The sequence below is a fragment of the Macaca thibetana genome, chromosome 5, assembly GCF_024542745.1.
Source record: "Macaca thibetana thibetana isolate TM-01 chromosome 5, ASM2454274v1, whole genome shotgun sequence".
Classification (NCBI taxonomy): Eukaryota; Metazoa; Chordata; class Mammalia; order Primates; family Cercopithecidae; genus Macaca; species Macaca thibetana.
This window is the reverse complement of record NC_065582.1, coordinates 67654359-67671388: the sequence shown is the minus strand read 5'-3', so window position 1 is coordinate 67671388 and position 17030 is coordinate 67654359. Positions and strand designations below refer to the sequence as shown.

Here is a 17030-nt window from a genome sequence, read left to right as displayed (position 1 = left end):
ATCTATACCTTACCTTACCCAGTTCCAACATTCAAGATAACTTCCTTTTAAAAATCTGTGATTTTTGGTGGGATGAATTGTACCAAAAAGTACCAGATAAAGCTTTTTCCACAATACTGACTTTTGAAGCAAATAAGTCAAAGTTAAAAGTGAATGGCGAGAAAAGAAAATGCTTTATTTCTAGAATATATATTCCAGAAATACCTCCTACCATTGAAAAAACTGTATTCGTGGAGTCAGAAGTTGAAAATTAATTAGAGAGGATACCGGCCTCCCTGGGTGCCTGGGGTGGATGACTAAATTGGGAAGCTTCCCTGGCAAGAGGAATCAGAGGCAGCCCAGTGCCAACTCCGTTTTCAGCTCTGTGGGCCCCAAACAGAGAGAGGAGCACAGAAGCCACTGGCAGAAGGTCTCCCGGATAGGGACTAAGGCAAATGTGGCTGGGCAAGCCTGACTCTATAGAGGTATGGCAACTAAAGGGGTCCCCAGAGAGGCTTGTTGACTTATGCAAGGACACAGTGCTGTGACTGGCACCCAATTCTAATGGCTCGACTGGTGTCAACTGATCAACTTTTAAAAATTAAATAAACATATTTGTTTTATATACACATATGTATTTGTAGCAATTTCTAGAAATCAACACATGAAGCTTTTGAAGTCATATCTGGGCTGGGACTAAGAAGTCATAGAGGAAGGGGGACTTTCACTTTTCATTTATACCCTCTTGCATATTTTGAATAGTTTTAACCACAGTGTGAATCTCTTTATTAAACAAAAAATTAATGTTTTATATTTTTATTTATTAAAATTTTTATTTTTTAATCCCTTAGTTGACAAAAATGTTAAAATATAAGTATTTATTAGAAATCATTACATTATAATCTTTCTGAAGTGAAATAAATGTCCTGTATTTGGCTGTTATGAGTAGGGTATGATGTGTAGGGGAGGGTGTGGAGTAGAGTGTATGATGTGTGGTATGTGTGGGAGACAAGGGCAGGGTGCAAGTCTGAGTTGGGGGACATGTGTGTGGGGGGGTGTGTGTTGGTATAATAATGACTTTTAGGTGGACAAGAACTGCATAGAAGAGAACTTTGTCTCAAGACCAAACTCTATGACAAGGATTTTAAACAAATCTTGTAAATATGATAGCAATAAGTATATTTTATGACTATTAGTGGTACTGACTTCATTGGGTCAATATTTTTATTGTTAATCTATGAATTGATATTCTTCAAATGACAAGAAATTCCATGTTGTATAAAATATTATGTATCGATGAGAGGAAATCTATGCGGAGTATATATGTCAGAATTTCAATACTCAGAGGGGTTATCTTTGGAAAAATAAACCCTTATTAAAGTGTGACATCTTGGTGGAAAGGCTTTTAATTTAATGATTGCTACCTACAGGGAAAATCACTTATAAAAATCCTATTATTTCTCCCAAAAGACACTGGGTTGAGAATATTAGGACATCATTCTTTCATGAATTTTTCCTTTCTATTTCTTAGTATTTTAGGTTTTTTCTTAATACTATCTTATTCCTTCAGAAGCTATACCTCCATACTATATATTTGAACTGAAATGTCTGATTTTAGAACAAATCACATGTCATTTTTATTTTGTCTTTAAAAACTTCTGACACTGAGAAGTCAGATATCTCAATTAGAACAAATTACACTGTTTTATCAAAATAAAAGAGCTGACAATGTCACTCATGGTAAATTCACAAATCGAAGTGTCTTTTTGTTAACTTTCCTTATAGTACTAAGATAAATTTCATTAGTCTGAACTGATGGAACGAGTCAATATTCACATCATCCACAATACATAACATAATCTCAGCTGGCCTTGACAATGTATCTCTTCTAGCATGAAAAATACGGAAGGAATGTGGGTGAATGGGACAGAATGTTTAACTCTAGCAATGTTAACACTAAAATTATTTTGCCAGGAATTTCCTACCCTCTGATCTTCATCCAATGGGTCATTCAACACTGTGACAGTACATTCTGCAGGGACGTCTTTCTAGTAAAAGCATTGGAGTACCACTGACCCGCAGATCTATGAGGGCCATGTTTAAGCATCTTTTGACTAATACAGATAGCTAGTAATATCCAACTGCCAGGGGCCGGGCGCGGTGGCTCAAGCCTGTAATCCCAGCACTTTGGGAGGCCGAGACGGGCGGATCACGAGGTCAGGAGATCGAGACCATCCTGGCTAACACGGTGAAACCCCGTCTCTACTAAAAAATACAAAAAACTAGCCGGGCGAAGTGGCGGGCGCCTGTAGTCCCAGCTACTTGGGAGGCTGAGGCAGGAGAATGGCGTGAACCTGGGAGGCGGAGCTTGCAGTGAGCTGAGATCCGGCCACTGCACTCCAGCCTGGGCGACAGAGCATGACTCCGTCTCAAAAAAAAAAAAAAAAAAAAAATCCAACTGCCAAATTGTGTCTCCACAAAATTCGTATGTTGAAGCCCTAACCCTTAATGTGATAGTATTTGGAGATAGAGCCTTTGGGAGATTATTATGAAATCATAGGATCATAAAGATGGGGCTCTGATGATGGGATTAGTGCCTTTATAGGACAAAAGGGCTTGCTCCCCTCACCCTGCTACCTCCTATGTAAGGAAACATCGAGAAGGTGGCCACCTACAAGGTACCTCTCCAAAAAACGAACATGCTGGCACCCTGATCTCAGACTTCCAGTCTCCAGAACTGGAAGAAAATAAATTTCTGGGTTTTTTTGTTTGTTTGTTTTTTTAGTCACCCATTCTATGATATTTTGTCATGGCAGCCTGAATGAGGACACTGACAATACATTTTAAGGCAAAACATTTTTTTTCATGCTTTTTGCGATCCTAGAATTTGTCCAAACAAAACACTTAAGCAGATGAAAGGCTCTTCTGAGAAATAGTGTGGTGGAACTATAGGAAACCCTCTGCTCTACTCTATTCAGAAGCTAAAATACAAGTAACACTCCTCAGTTCTCATAACTTTCCTATCAACTCATCTGACCTCCGACAGGGTTTCTCTAAGTGTGACCTGAGTACCACCTGCCTCAAGGTCACTTGGAAGGCTTGTTGAAATCAGATTTCTGGGCCCCATTCCAGATGAACTAAGTCAGAATCTCTCATGGTTGGACCCTGAAATACGTACTTTAAGTGAAAGTCCTTTACAATTCCTGGGAACCTCCAATATAAAAATAATGGAGCATCCTGGATCAATGACCCCTGACTATGAGGCCTTCAAGCAGTTGTCACTCTGGTCCTGCCAAAAATGAAGTGGAAATAATATGTTTGAGCAGCACAGGCTAAGGGACAAGTAGTCTCACATTCATTTAGTTTCCCTAAACTTTATTAACTATTTAAAATTTGGTCTCCAGGAAGCTATTTACCTAAACCACAGCACAGCAAGTAGGCAGCCTACAGAAATGCCTTCAGCAGTGACCATTTAATGTCAAGACCTTGCTTTTATGAAGGAGTGATATTTTTAAAACGTTACTGTATCTTTACAAAAACAATTAAAGAGTTAAATAGATAGTTCACTATAGTATTCTTTGTACCTTTTTTGAGGATTAAAGTGCCAAAGTCAACCTAGAATTGCAAATCAACAAGCCTCTCTCTTCAGATGAGTTTTTGTCCTTTAATAATAAAAACTGTATAACCCTCACTCCGCTGACCCCTCTTACGGTATCCAGGAATATAGCTAGGAACTAAAACTGCTCAATTATTATTACTATCTTATTGCAAATTTCTGGCACAGTCTTTCTCCTTTTTTAAATGATTTCTCACATAGATTTAAAAACAAATATCCTATATTCCATGTGTTTTAAACCTGTTTTAAGTTATTTGGGACAGAGTCTTACTCTGTCACCCAGGCTGGAGTGTAGTGGCAGGATCTTGGCTCGCTGCAACCTCTGCCTCCCTGCAACCTCAGGCTCCCGGACTCAAGTGTCTGACTTTATTTAAAAAAAAAAAAAAAAAAAAAAAAGGCCGGGCGCGGTGGCTCAAGCCTGTAATCCCAGCACTTTGGAAGGCCACGACGGGCAGATCACGAGGTCAGGAGATTGAGACCATCCTGGCTAACCCGGTGAAACTCCGTCTCTACTAAAAAATACAAAAAACTAGCTGGGTGAGGTGGCAGGCCCTGTAGTCCCAGGTACTCGGGAGGCTGAGGCAGGAGAATGGCGTAAACCCGGGAGGCAGAGCTTGCAGTGAGCTGAGATCCGGCCACTGCACTCCAGCCTGGGCAACACAGCGAGACTCCGTCTCAAAAAAAAAAAAAAACCCAGAGTATTAATAAATACCCTCTCATATATGCCACTACTGTACACATTCATAGACAGTACAGTCATGTTTTATTTATCATTATCCACAGAGTTCTACCCAGTGACCCATAGAAAGTAAATATTGATAAATATCTGTTTAGTTGAGTTTCCAAATTGCTTCCTAGATCCCATCCTCTCACCTGACCTCAGGTCCCACATGTACTGTGGTCTGTCCCATGGCCACTCTAAAATGCCCCAACTCACCTTCTTCCTTAAAGCAGCTCCCACTCCTAACATTTGTATCTCAGGCTGATTATTCAGGTTTAGAAATTTCAAGGTCATCTATGACTCACTGTTATGATCATGTCAGTCACAAAGTTCTAAAGCTTCTGCTTTGGGATGTTTCTTGTACTGAATGCTTCCTTCCAATTCTCACTGCCAGCACCAGCCTCCAGATCTTTATCAAGCCATAGCTAGGCTGTTGTAATAGCTTCCCAGCAGAGATGGCATGAGGGAAGGCAACTAAACTTTTTTGAGTACCTCATATGTATGTAGTGTTTTCAATGCACTATCATATTTAATTCTCATAACAATACTACGAAGTAGTTATAATTTTCTCTGTTTCATAGATAACAAAACTGAGCTCAAATGAAATTGCCCAAGGTAACACAAATGCTAAAATAACGAAGAACTGGGATTCAACCTGGAATCTGTCTGAATGTTATTTTTCACTGTCTCCAGCTGTACCTGATTCTCCTCTTTATACATGACAAACATGCCCAGCATCTTCCTGTTCGTAAATTCTGCTTTCACCAGATCACACTTCTCTTTAAAAAAAAAAAAACAACCAGAAAACCATTAGTAACCCCCCTACTGCTCTTTTCATCAGTCGCAACTCCTCTGTATGACTTTTAGGGATGGTCACAGCCCACCCCACCCTGCCTAGCCAAATTTCCTTCCCTTGTTCCTCAGATTCATTCTTCACTGTCCTGTAAACATATTATTCTGCTATTCCTGTACTGTCAAGGGTACTCACGTACTATTAAGGATATTTGTTGAAAATATATTAAGGTGCTCTGCTTTTTTGCCTTTTCAATACAAGATCTTTGCCCTGGTTGACTCAGGATCTCTGCCTGGAGGGTGGGTGGTGCAGCATAGAGTTGGGTGAGTGTGTTCAAGAGGAGTTCAAGAAGATACATTTTAGAGGAGTGAAAAGAAAAGGATCATGGAGAAGTTCAGATTCTTGCAAGCAAAAAATTATGGGATTTTTCTATTTTTCGACTGAATGATTTTGAGGATTTTGCAAGCAGAATTTGAGAAAAGAGAAATTGTCTAATGAAAAGATTTGCTCAATTCCTTTATTCCTCTAATTCATCCTGAAGGACCCTGATCATAAAGTGCTCTCATTGTGCAGACAAGATAGCTCTCCCACTTTTGACAGCAAAGCCGTGATGCTTACTGTTCTGGGAGGATAAATAAACAACAGCAAGGAAGTAAAAGTCAAGATGTGAATTCAATAAATAAGGAAGTACCTTAAATACTGGTTAAGTAATGGAATGATGTGGGTAAAGCAAAGAGCTTTCTCAAGCCACCCTCATCTCCCCTGCGATGTGGACCCTGCTATGAGAGCCAGGTAGCCTGCACTAAGGCTTGGGACAGACTGCTGGTACTGTAAGGCGGATGGAGGATGTTACAGGTGCTGGGCTTTGTAGCGGTGGGAGCTTTGATGAAACCAAGTACTTGAGGGAGCATATCTGGATTTCTAACAAAAGAAAGTCAGCCTAGATCCAGTTACTTCTGCTGACAAGCAGCACCCAAGTAGACATAGAACAGTGCCCAGAGACCAGAAGAGTTAGAGGACACTGTTTCCCCGTCCAGGGGGAAAGCTCCCCTCCCCCAAGGGCCAGATGTGACAGAGAGGAGCAGGGGAAAGGGTAGTTCCCGAGAGCCTGAGCAAGTTTATCCAAATAAACATTTACTTTTAGTATCAAACTAAGATAAAAGAGGCCAGCCTCCCAGCCTCTTTCTGCAGTGTGCTGAATGCTGGCAGACAGGCCACTGAGACTCTGAGCTCTTTTGGAGATTGGGGGACAAGAATAAGGAAGCAAAAACCCCTTCCACGCCAGCTCAAGACATGGGGAGACACTGTCCTAACTGACCAAATCCCTGCAAAATGCAGAGCAAGCCTTCCCTCCTTGTCAATTCACATAACTGCTTAATTGCTTAATTGACTTAATTGCTTAATTTATTGATTGCACTATTCATTTGTTGAGTGTCTGTGTAGTAAGCAAAAACACACTAATGTGAACCACAGATTGGGCATTTAATTTTTTCTCTCCTACTCAGTAGGTGGGAGGCTGAGGAGACAGACTTTTGTTACAGGCAGATTACAGGAGCTAGACGTTGCTGCCCATCCAAGTTGTGAATGATTTCTTGACCCTTTTACACCTACCTCTGGGATGTTCCTCTTACGTTTCCCTCCCTGAATATACTGTTATTTCTGCTCTTCACCAGTTCAAATCCTTCCTACCATCAGGGTCCAGTTTACATCACACTTCTGTATACAGAGGGTCACATTTCACAGGGCGATGCCGATATGACCCACAAGATTCTGTTCAATATGAAATGTTGAGTCTTTTGATCCTTTCTGAAGCCATTCCCGACCACGTCAGCCTGAGCTTTTGTAATATAGGTAGTCTACTCATAAATAATAGACACTTAATTTTATTTCATCTCCTGGATTATTGTCTCCTGTGACACTCATGTCCTCAAGTTCAATTGAGGATAAACGTTTTATGCTTCTTATGTTTTATTCTTGATATATTATCTCCACTGTACCTTATACAATGTACTATATGTTCAAAAATACTTGGCAATTGATACTAATTCTGCAGATTAAAAGACTTCATCAGAATGGTACCTCCCTTAAAGTCACTGAGGGGTACAGAACTAGAAAATTAGAGCTCAGAGGTCTTCTTCCTGGCTACTTTATCATGATGCTGCTAGGGAATAAGAAAATGAACAATGGGTTATAAATCCAAGTATCATTATTAAAATGTATGCTGAGCTTATGTGTTGGAACATTTTGGTTCTACAAAGAACAGCTTCTAACATGGCTCTTTGGGTTGAATCACAAGCTCCTTAGCATGCTGCAATACATGAACATTATTAAGGAAGTCACCTCAAATCCTTTATTGAATGACGTAAAGATTAACCAACTGTTCAACCCATGTAGCAAGCAAGCAAAGTAGGAACACCATCACTGTGAGTTGAGTTAATGAGAATGACATCCAAAATGTTTGGATGGAGAGTTCACCACATTGAAGAAAGTGACAGCGCTAACCAGCCAGGATCCTGTCCATCAGTTTGTGAAGGGCAAGAAGAGCAGACGGAGCCACAGAAGATAAGTAGTGAGAAAAGCACAGAGGTGGGGGAAAGTGTTAGAGAACAGCCACCATGTTAGTTACACTATGGAGATGGTGATAATTGGAAATGGTAATGAGGGTGGGAAGCAGCAGGTACTGACAAAGGACAAGAAAATCAGAGAAGAAAAGTCAAAAAATAGAAAAATCCCATAATCTCCCTGGCAAGCAGGCACCTGTCAGTCAATGCGCCTACCTCTGGAGACATCTGACATCTACACAGTAGGCTTATGTGTATGTGGTTGGAAGGAGGAGAGAGAATCTGACAAACAGTCTTAATATCATCAAAAACGCACATTTTGAACATCTCTTAATATATATTTTTTGGAGGGAAAGAAGTGGAATGGGGATACTGAACCCCAGTAGCCGCTAAATGCACCAGCATGCAAGGGTAGAGAAAGCTAGCCCATCAGTTCAACTGTTTAGTTAGAGGGTACATGGCCACAGGTAGTCCACAAGTATCTCATACCTACTTCTCAGCCTACATCTACCTACACATCATAGAGCTCAATAATACATTGTCACAGTAACATCCAAACCAGCAAGATAAAGTGCTTCACTGAAGAAAGAGGAAAGCACAGATTTCATTTCTAAAGATTCTCATCCTTCCCACCGCCCCATGACACACACACATAAATATTTAAAATGTAAACATTCCAGCACTTATAAGCGCAGAGAGATATTTAGGTCTCCACAGTAATGAATTCCCTGATAGTTTCTGTTGGCCTGCATTATATTCAGAATTCTTCATGTATAATTTTAATAAATCTTGGCCAGGCATGGTGGCTCATGCCTGTAATCCCAGCACTTTAGGGGGCAGAGGCAGATGAATCACTTGAAGCCAGAAGTTCTAGACCAACTGGGGCAACATAGTGAAACCCCATCTCTACTAAAAATACAAAAATTAGCTGGGCGTGGTGGTGCATGCTTGTAGTCCCAGCTAGTTGGGAGGCTGAGGCACGAGAATCGAGAATGGCTTGAATCCAGGAGTCGGAAGTTGCAGTGAGTCAAGATTGCGCCGCTGCACTCCAGCCTGGGTGACAGAATGAGACCTTGTCTCAAAAAAAAAAAAAAAAAAAAAAAAACTTAAAAAACATCTATTAGACATATGATAATTTTGGCATTTGCCCTAATGACTGTCAGAAGCAAGAAGCTGTTGTGTATTTAAGGAGAGGAACCCTGGTCTATCTCCATTGCTTTATCTCTCCTTCTTTTCATGAAAGCATGAGTAGCTCTTTGCCAGATTCCTCAGCAGCTAAAACCAGAAAAGCAAACAGATACCTAACAGTGCATTGCTCCCTCTAAAAGTACACTGGAGCAGAAGTGAGGACCCTTAGCCATTGCCTGCATGACTTCTTGGTAATACTTCTTAAATGTATGTGCCCAAGAAAGTATTCAAGCAAATGCCTTCTAGAACTTAGATGTTTATGCTTCTAGGACTGTGTTTTGTGTATAACTCCCCATTAAACCAACCACTGTATTGCTTTGCAATTGTCTGTCTTCATGCCTATCTCCCCAGTGATGCTAAAATGTTCTTAAAGGCAAAGGCTGCCTCTTTTCATATCCATATGCTTGGCTTTTAGTATACGGTGAGATCCATTGGAGGGATGGGTGCACAGATGCACACATACTTAAACCACATCACTGAAGACCTAAGGAACAATTTTCCCCCTCTAGATTACAGAATACCCCTGGTCACATAGGATTATGTGTGGAAGAAGCAGTGGTGGAGGGGCATTGAAGTGATTTATCTATAAAAAAAGAATGTCACGAATAATATAAATTAATAATAATAAAAGTAATGTCAACAATCATTCTTTCAAAGCAAATTTCTGCTTAATAACATTTAATTCTTGGTTACACCACAAAAGTATTTGATGCATTCTGTATCTCTTGATTTTGATTTTACATAGTTATATTTTATCAGGATAATCTAGAGGCAAACAGAAGATAAATCTTAAAATTAATAACTTTTAATAATCAGTAATTAAACAAATCTCAAACTCATCTTCACAATGTTTTTTAAAACTAATTTTTATTATTTCAGGAAGATCAGTGACAATGAAATTAAAAGTTATATAAATTCAGTCTACACTTGAACAAGAATTCAGACAAAATGACTTTAGATAATAAAATTAAGGAACTTCTACTGACCCAAGAGAAGTTCATATTTAAATACATTAGTCACTATCAATTATATACATATAGTTATTAGAATAAAGGGATCTGGTTTTCTATCATTATCATCCATATCTAAAGTCAAACAAGTCACACATTTTCCTTAACAAGTCACGCATTTGTGGACATTTAATTCTCATTTTTTAAAAGGACCTAGGACCAAATCCATATTATCACCTATTATTTGAACAGTGCAAAGAAAATAGTATTTTTAATTGGGTTTTTTTTTTTAACTAGATAATTGAAGACAAATATACCTGACCTAAATGCTAAATTAAACACAAAATGCTATAACAATCCTAGTTATTCTCACAAAGTCACTGCTGAGCCCCTCGTGCATAAGTGTGAAGTCAGCCATCCCAGTCCACATCTGCAGACCCTCTGTATCTGGCCAGACTCCTATGTGTTCACCCAGCACAGCCCACTAATATGGCGCCCCTTCTGGGTGGATGTTATGCAACTCCAAGGGCAGTACAGGGGAGAGGGTTGAGAAGCAAGACTTCTGGACAAGCAAAGAGCCTCCCTTCCTTAGAAGAATGTCCAGCAGCCATTCATCATTCCTTAAGCATCCTCCCTGAAACAGGATATCCCAATCCTGAGCTAGGAAGGGCACAGCAACTCCGTAAAGTTTTCTTCCTCCTATTACATTTCCCATGGTGTTTGATTGCCTATTATAAATGGCAGGGGTGGGCGCTGGGGGAGGGTGGGGGAGTCAAAGGTTTATGGGATATTGTAGGCAAAGGAAAAGCTCAATGTTTAATAACAACTTTAAGAGAAAGAGAGAGGGACAGCAGAACAGACACATTTTATATCCCAGCACAATAATGAAAAATCCTTAAAATTCTAACTCAGTCCTCAGAAGACGGTCTAGTGCTGGACTGGGATCCTCTCACCTCTCTAATATTAATAAAAGGGATAATCATAAATAATATTTGGCAGGGGGTCAATTGTGCTTTGCAATACCCTTTTCTCCTCTTTTCCCTTATTCCTAGACCTCCTACTTAGCTTACCAACTTTCTCAAGTTGATCTGCCATCAGCAGCCAAATTTAAATGATGAATTAATTGGATTTCATAAATAAATTAATACTAATTAATAGTTTCCTGTATTGCTTCTCCCAGGAGTACATGCATTTTAAACTTTCTTTGAGGCAGACAGAAATGCTTAACCAAAGGAGGCCACAGCACGAACAGCACAGTCCCGGAAAGCTGGGGATTTCAGATGGCCTGGGGCTGCTGTGAATCAGATGTCAACCTGCAGCTTCAGTTTCTTAATTTGTAAAATAAGAGACTGGACTAGATGAAATCCTCTCAAATTCAAACATTCTATTATTCTTCAAAATATTCTATATTGTTAAATTTCAGAAGTGTGGTACTAAGATGATTTTAGGTGGGGAATTCAGATGACCTTCTTACCACACAGTGTAAGTTACTATCTACTCCATGTGCCTAGTAAGATCAGTTACGAGTAAGAATGTTCTTCCTTCTGCCATTCTTGGTTATGTTCAATAATATTGCCAATGATAGGGCTTAAATAAACACAACACACCATCATAGAGATGTTCAGTCTCCAGACGGTGAAATAAAGGCCTTTCTCACCACTTCTCCTTTTCAAAATTACCTCTCTAAACAAGGAGAAAAAGGAACTGCAACACAAATTTCATCTTCCATGAAACCAAGAGACATCTGTAACTCCAAGCCACAATATATAATGGTGGAAAGGTGATGAGTTGTTAAAATAGTAAATCATTTAGTGGACGGAAAGAAGTTTCAACTGGAGTGGCTGTTACAGAAAACACGCTGATCCACCCAGCTCAATGCCAGAGAATGCCCAGAAATTGAAGGCAAAAAGAATTCCAGAAAGTAGAGATAAGGCTGGAACCTAAAATGAGGGGATTGGCTGTATAACAAGTGCATAGAAACCCTCCCCCTACATTCCCACCTGCTAATTGATATGGTTAAGTGACAACCCTCCTGCACCCCTATAAGGGACAGGATATGGAATCTCTGGAGATACGGAAACAGAAATGCTCTAGACGTGGGGATACCAGGCCTACGGGAGGGCAGGAACTAGGAACAGGGGGACTCTTGCCCAGTTCGTCAATACCAACAGCCAGGTTTATTATTTCCCAATCTCTCCTCCCCTGAGAAACATTAGGAAAAAAACCCTGGATCTCTGAAATAAAGAATGCTACAAAAAAGAATACTCAGAAGACAAGAAAGAACTCTTAGAAATTAAAAATATAATCACTAAGATGGAAATACATTCAGTGAAAGAGTTGGGGGATAGAAACAAGGAAATAGAAAAAACAGAAAAAGCAAGCATTGGAAAACAGAAGAGAAGAGATACAAAAACTAGGGGATCAGTCAGGAGGTCCAACATCAAGACAATAGAAATTCTAGAAAAAGCAAAGAATAAAAATGGTGGTTAGGAAAACTTCTCAGAACTAAAACTTCCCAGAACTAAAGGACATAATGTCCAGATGGAAAATGTTACCCCAGTGTCCAGTTCAGGTGGTGAAGAAAGCATCCATACCAAGGTACATCTTCAGAAGAGAGCTAATGAAGAGACAATTCTAAGAGCTTCCTAAAGCGGGGTGGGGTGCGGGGGGAAAGACCTCATACAAAGAAAGTTAGAGGGCTCTAGAAGGGATAACTTCAGGAAAACATACACAGTTAGACACTGTAGAAGATTTAGCTAAGAAACAAGGACACGATGTGACAAATATTTACTCCAAGAAAAACAACCAATTATCAAATCAAATAAATGTAGTCATACTATACTACTTGACTTAGCAGTGAACAATGATTACATGGCCATATTAATGTAGAACTTAAATAAGATATTAACCAGAAGTTGTGATAAACCATCTTGTGGAAGATACGGGGAGAATAAGAGATACATGTGAACATAAATTCTCACCTGAGACTATTGATAACATCTAAAATATGAATAAAAAGATATCAGTATATGAAAAAGTTGAAAGTGGAGTACACAGAAAAGGAGAGGGGACCAGGAAATTGCTGGGGCTTGCTGATGCTTGTAGAAGTCTTTTAGCACTATCTAACTTTTAAAGCTATATTCGTGTATTACTTTGATACCACATAAAATAATTTAAAACAAACCAACAAAAATGACGACTCATTGTACATAGTGAAATTGCTACTCTAGGTTATACAACTGATAATATAAAGAAAAGTTTCAGAGTATTAAAGGCCTCAAGGCTGGGTGGCGCGGTGGTTCATGCCTATAATCACAGCCACTTGCGAGGTAGAGGCAGGAGGAATGCTTGAGCTCAGGAGTTAGAGACCAGCCTGGGCAACATAGTGAGACTTCGTCTGTACGAAAAATTTTACAAAATGTATGGTAGTGTGTGCCTGTAGTCCCAGCTACTTGGGAGGCTAAGATGTGAGGATCACTTGAGCCTAGGATTTGAGGCTGCAATGAGCTATGATCGCACAACTGCACTCCAGCCTAGGTGACAGAGTGAGACCCTGTCTCCAAAAAAAAAAAAAAAAAAATTAAATTAAAAAAATAAATTCCTTAAGTCTAATGCCATGCTGTGCTGTTCTTAAAAATTAAACTGTAACTGTAAAGAAAGCTGCTTCTTTCTTAATAACACTAGTCAGTCTGGACTCAACGTTCAGACTCCTGTCCCTAAGATTCAGCAATCACTTGGAGAATCTGATTCCCTCCAGGGTTGGGAGGCAAGGAAGCGCTGCTTCCAGTCTAATGCCTGAGCCAACACACGCACCAAGCCAAGCCTGGAACATTTATACAAGACCAGTGAGTGCCACAGACACTAACATACAAAGTGTTTTAGGTAATCTGAGTTACAAGGCACTGTGGACTCATTTTTGGTTCCTTGATCATATAAAGGTGAGTATTAGAAGATCTAATATTGATTTGCCGGGGAAGCGTTAGAACATTACATCTCTGTGTACTAATTTCCTCATTTGCTAAGTGACAATGATTTTAAAAACTGCTTTAAAGAGGAGTGATTTAAGTGAATGAGTATAAACGACAGCATGAAGTAGTATATAAACACAAATTAACTGCTTTTATTGTGACTACTTTTTGGCAGCACTTCCTCTGAAGAAAAACTAAACAGAATTTTTTTCTAGAAATCTTTCTCTGTTAAAGATAACATTGCTGAAAAATCTAATGATTTTGTGCACGTATGCCAATACGTACAAGGACTGATTCTTCTAACAGTAGAGTCATAAGTTTTTCTCTTGATCTTTTCAGTTTTTGCCAAGTGTGCATCGATGTTTCTCTTTTCTTGCTGCTTTTTCTCCCCGCCCTCTAAACAAAAATTTTTTTCCCTCAAAATCTAGCTTGGACTCCCTTTCTCTCTTCACACTCCTTTGAGTAATCTCATGTAGTCACACAACTGTGTAACAATTCCCATCAGACAGCTTTAAACTTGTATTTCCTTTTCCCTGCTTAACACCTCTATCAGAAATATTTGATCATTCACTATTCCTTTAAAAAGAAAACAACAACAAAAGAACTATCTGAAAAATCAGATCCTCACCTTTGCTTTTTTCTTGTCAACAACGGCATCAACCATCTTGGTTATCTGGGTCAAAAATCACTAAATTGTCTCTGATCCTGCTTTCTCTTTAAAGCCCTCATGGATAGTGAGTTGCAAAATTTCATAGATTCTAGCTGGCTTTTTTTCCCCCCCAATTTCTCCCCTTTCTATTCCACCAACACTACACTATTACAGAGCCTAATCTCAGCCTGGAGAGTTACAGTCATCTCCTAATTTGTCTCTTCACTTTCTATTAATTGTCACTTCAATTCAGAGTGGGTTTGCTCAAATTACTGCTACTTTAAAACAATCAGTGGCTCCCTAGTGCCTCGTTCTGGCATATAGGATCCTCCACACTAATGCCTCAAACCAACATGTCCAGCTAAATATCACTGCTCCCCTACACTTATCTATATTCCATCCAAACCCAACTTATATTCCTTAGACACACCTGGCATTGTGGGGGAAGAGAGGACTTGAATTAAGTATTTACCTTGTCTCTGCTTCTTGTCCTATCTATCCTTCAAGGCCCATAAAGGTTTCCTTGATTTCCCCACAACCTAACGTTGTCCTTCTCTTCTTTGCACTTGACCCTTTGTAACTCTTTGTATGTTTTTTTTTTTTGAAAACGGAACTGATTTTACTATAACTTACAGCATAATTGCTCATGCCCAGTCTCATTCCCACCATTCCCTCATGAGATTTTAAAATTCTTGAGCGCAGGAAAGTTGTCATGCTCATCTTTGTGGCTTGCTGTACCTAGCCCACACTTTGCAAATATGCATGCTTGAGAAACACTTGAATTGAGACTCATGAAAACTGCCTTCCAATACCTTTTTTGGAATTCATCAGATATATTGAACTGAAACATTATTAAAAAATGAGGCCATCACTACAATGACATATTACTTGGTCCTAGGTTTGCAACCAACTGGGATGAAGGAAGTCTTGGTTTGAATAGTGGCTGAATCAAGAGTTCTATCAACAGGTAAAAATAATCTTGTTAGTGATACAGCAGGTGACAGTTTTCCTACCAAGTCAGTCTATTTAAAATTTCCACATGGAATAGGGGAGCAGGGAGCAGTGAAACCAGCAACAGAATTACCCTGAGAAATTATCTTGGTAAAGGTGGGATTGTATCCTCAGCATCCTGCCGAATTTTAAATTCAGCTATGCTGTTTTGTCTACTGAAATGACCCTGGGTATCCTTCTCGGAATCCATCCTAAGGCTGTCGTGTTCACTTTTAAACAACAATAAACACTGTTTATTAAACAGTGGCCGTATTCTCCTCAAAGGTGGAATAAACAGCTGATCTCTGTTACAGAGACCAAGCTAGTCTCTGATGTTACCAAGTGACAAGCCTGAAAGAAACATGAAGAGCTTGCTGCCCCGCCTCTAGAAGGAAAGTTTTTAATGTATATCTCCTTAAAAATGACTGGGTCTTCTTCTTGACCTCTACAAAATAAGTACACCACAACATTTACTTGTTGAATTATGTAAAGTTAGCAAACATATACAAAAGATGTTCTATTAGCAGTGAGACAGCAAATCTACAATAGAATTTGCCCCAGGGCTTTGTGTAACTGGCCTCAAATTTCAGAAGCAAAGTGAATAATCTCTGCTCCGCCCTACTTCCTCAGATAAGAGTTCAGGTGTCTAATGGAAGGATTTAAGGTTTTTTAAAAAAGAAGAATTTTATAAAGGAACCAAGAAACAGCTAGGTTATAAAAACTAATTTGGCAAAAGGAAAAATGGACAATGTTTTAAAACCTTAGGGAGACGGGGAAGTGAGCTGGTGGCGCTTTAATCCCAAAGGATGTACCTTCCCTCCATTTCCTGGGCCGTTTCCATTCCACGCTTATCTTCAGCAATAACTGAACCATATCCGGATGAGTCGCTCATTTAAAATCAGAACTCTTCCCTGCGGGATCTACTCCCAGCCATTGATTGTGTTCCTGTGTTCTACGGGTAGGTGCAGCCAGACCAGGCGCAGACTCCGCGTGGGCGAAGCAGCGCGCGATCATGGGGTGCAGGGGTCAACCCGGAGGTCTCGGCCTCGGGCGGTGGGCCGCTCGCCGGCAGCAGGGGGCGCTGCAGAACCTCTGTCCCCACCCTGGAGAACCACTTCCCCGGCTCAGCCGGTCTGCGCCGCCCGCCACCATCCGACCCCAAGTTCTCTACCTAGTTCTGAGCGTTCTTCCTAAAAAAGACAGTAAGCCCTGCGGCATTCCCAGTGTACGTGACAGGAAAAATACAGAGCATCTCACCCTGTGAAACCGATCACCCTCTTTTTATCTTCTCTGCGTCTCGCACTGATTAAAAGCTGTCTCCAAGATTGGAAATTAAGAAAAGTTGCTCTTTCTCATGCATTAGCGCGCCGACCGCTCCTTCGTTTAGAAAGAGAGAGAGGGGGAGAAAGAAAGAGAAAAAGAGAGCCCCCGTGCCGGGGCGCGAGCCACTCCGCCCGGGAACCGCGGCCAAAGTTACCACTAAAACGGTTCCCTGGCTGCCCGATGCCCACTCCTTCCCTCAGGGAACCCTATAGGGCTTCAGTTCCAGTTTCACCCCAACTGTGCCTGAACCACAGACAGACGAGGCGCCTGGACAAACCTTCAACCCACACCC

At 40.3% G+C, this 17030-nt stretch overlaps 2 protein-coding genes across 6 annotated transcripts in view; one reads left to right on the top strand and one right to left on the bottom strand.

The window, feature by feature from the left end:
• LOC126955751 (signal peptidase complex subunit 2-like) overlaps positions 1-17030 on the top strand; it is a 705796-nt gene that overhangs the window by 548745 nt on the left and 140021 nt on the right. The gene's annotated exons all lie outside the window — the stretch shown is intronic.
• Positions 1-17030, bottom strand: part of TRPC3 (transient receptor potential cation channel subfamily C member 3) — a 73097-nt gene that overhangs the window by 54899 nt on the left and 1168 nt on the right. The gene's annotated exons all lie outside the window — the stretch shown is intronic.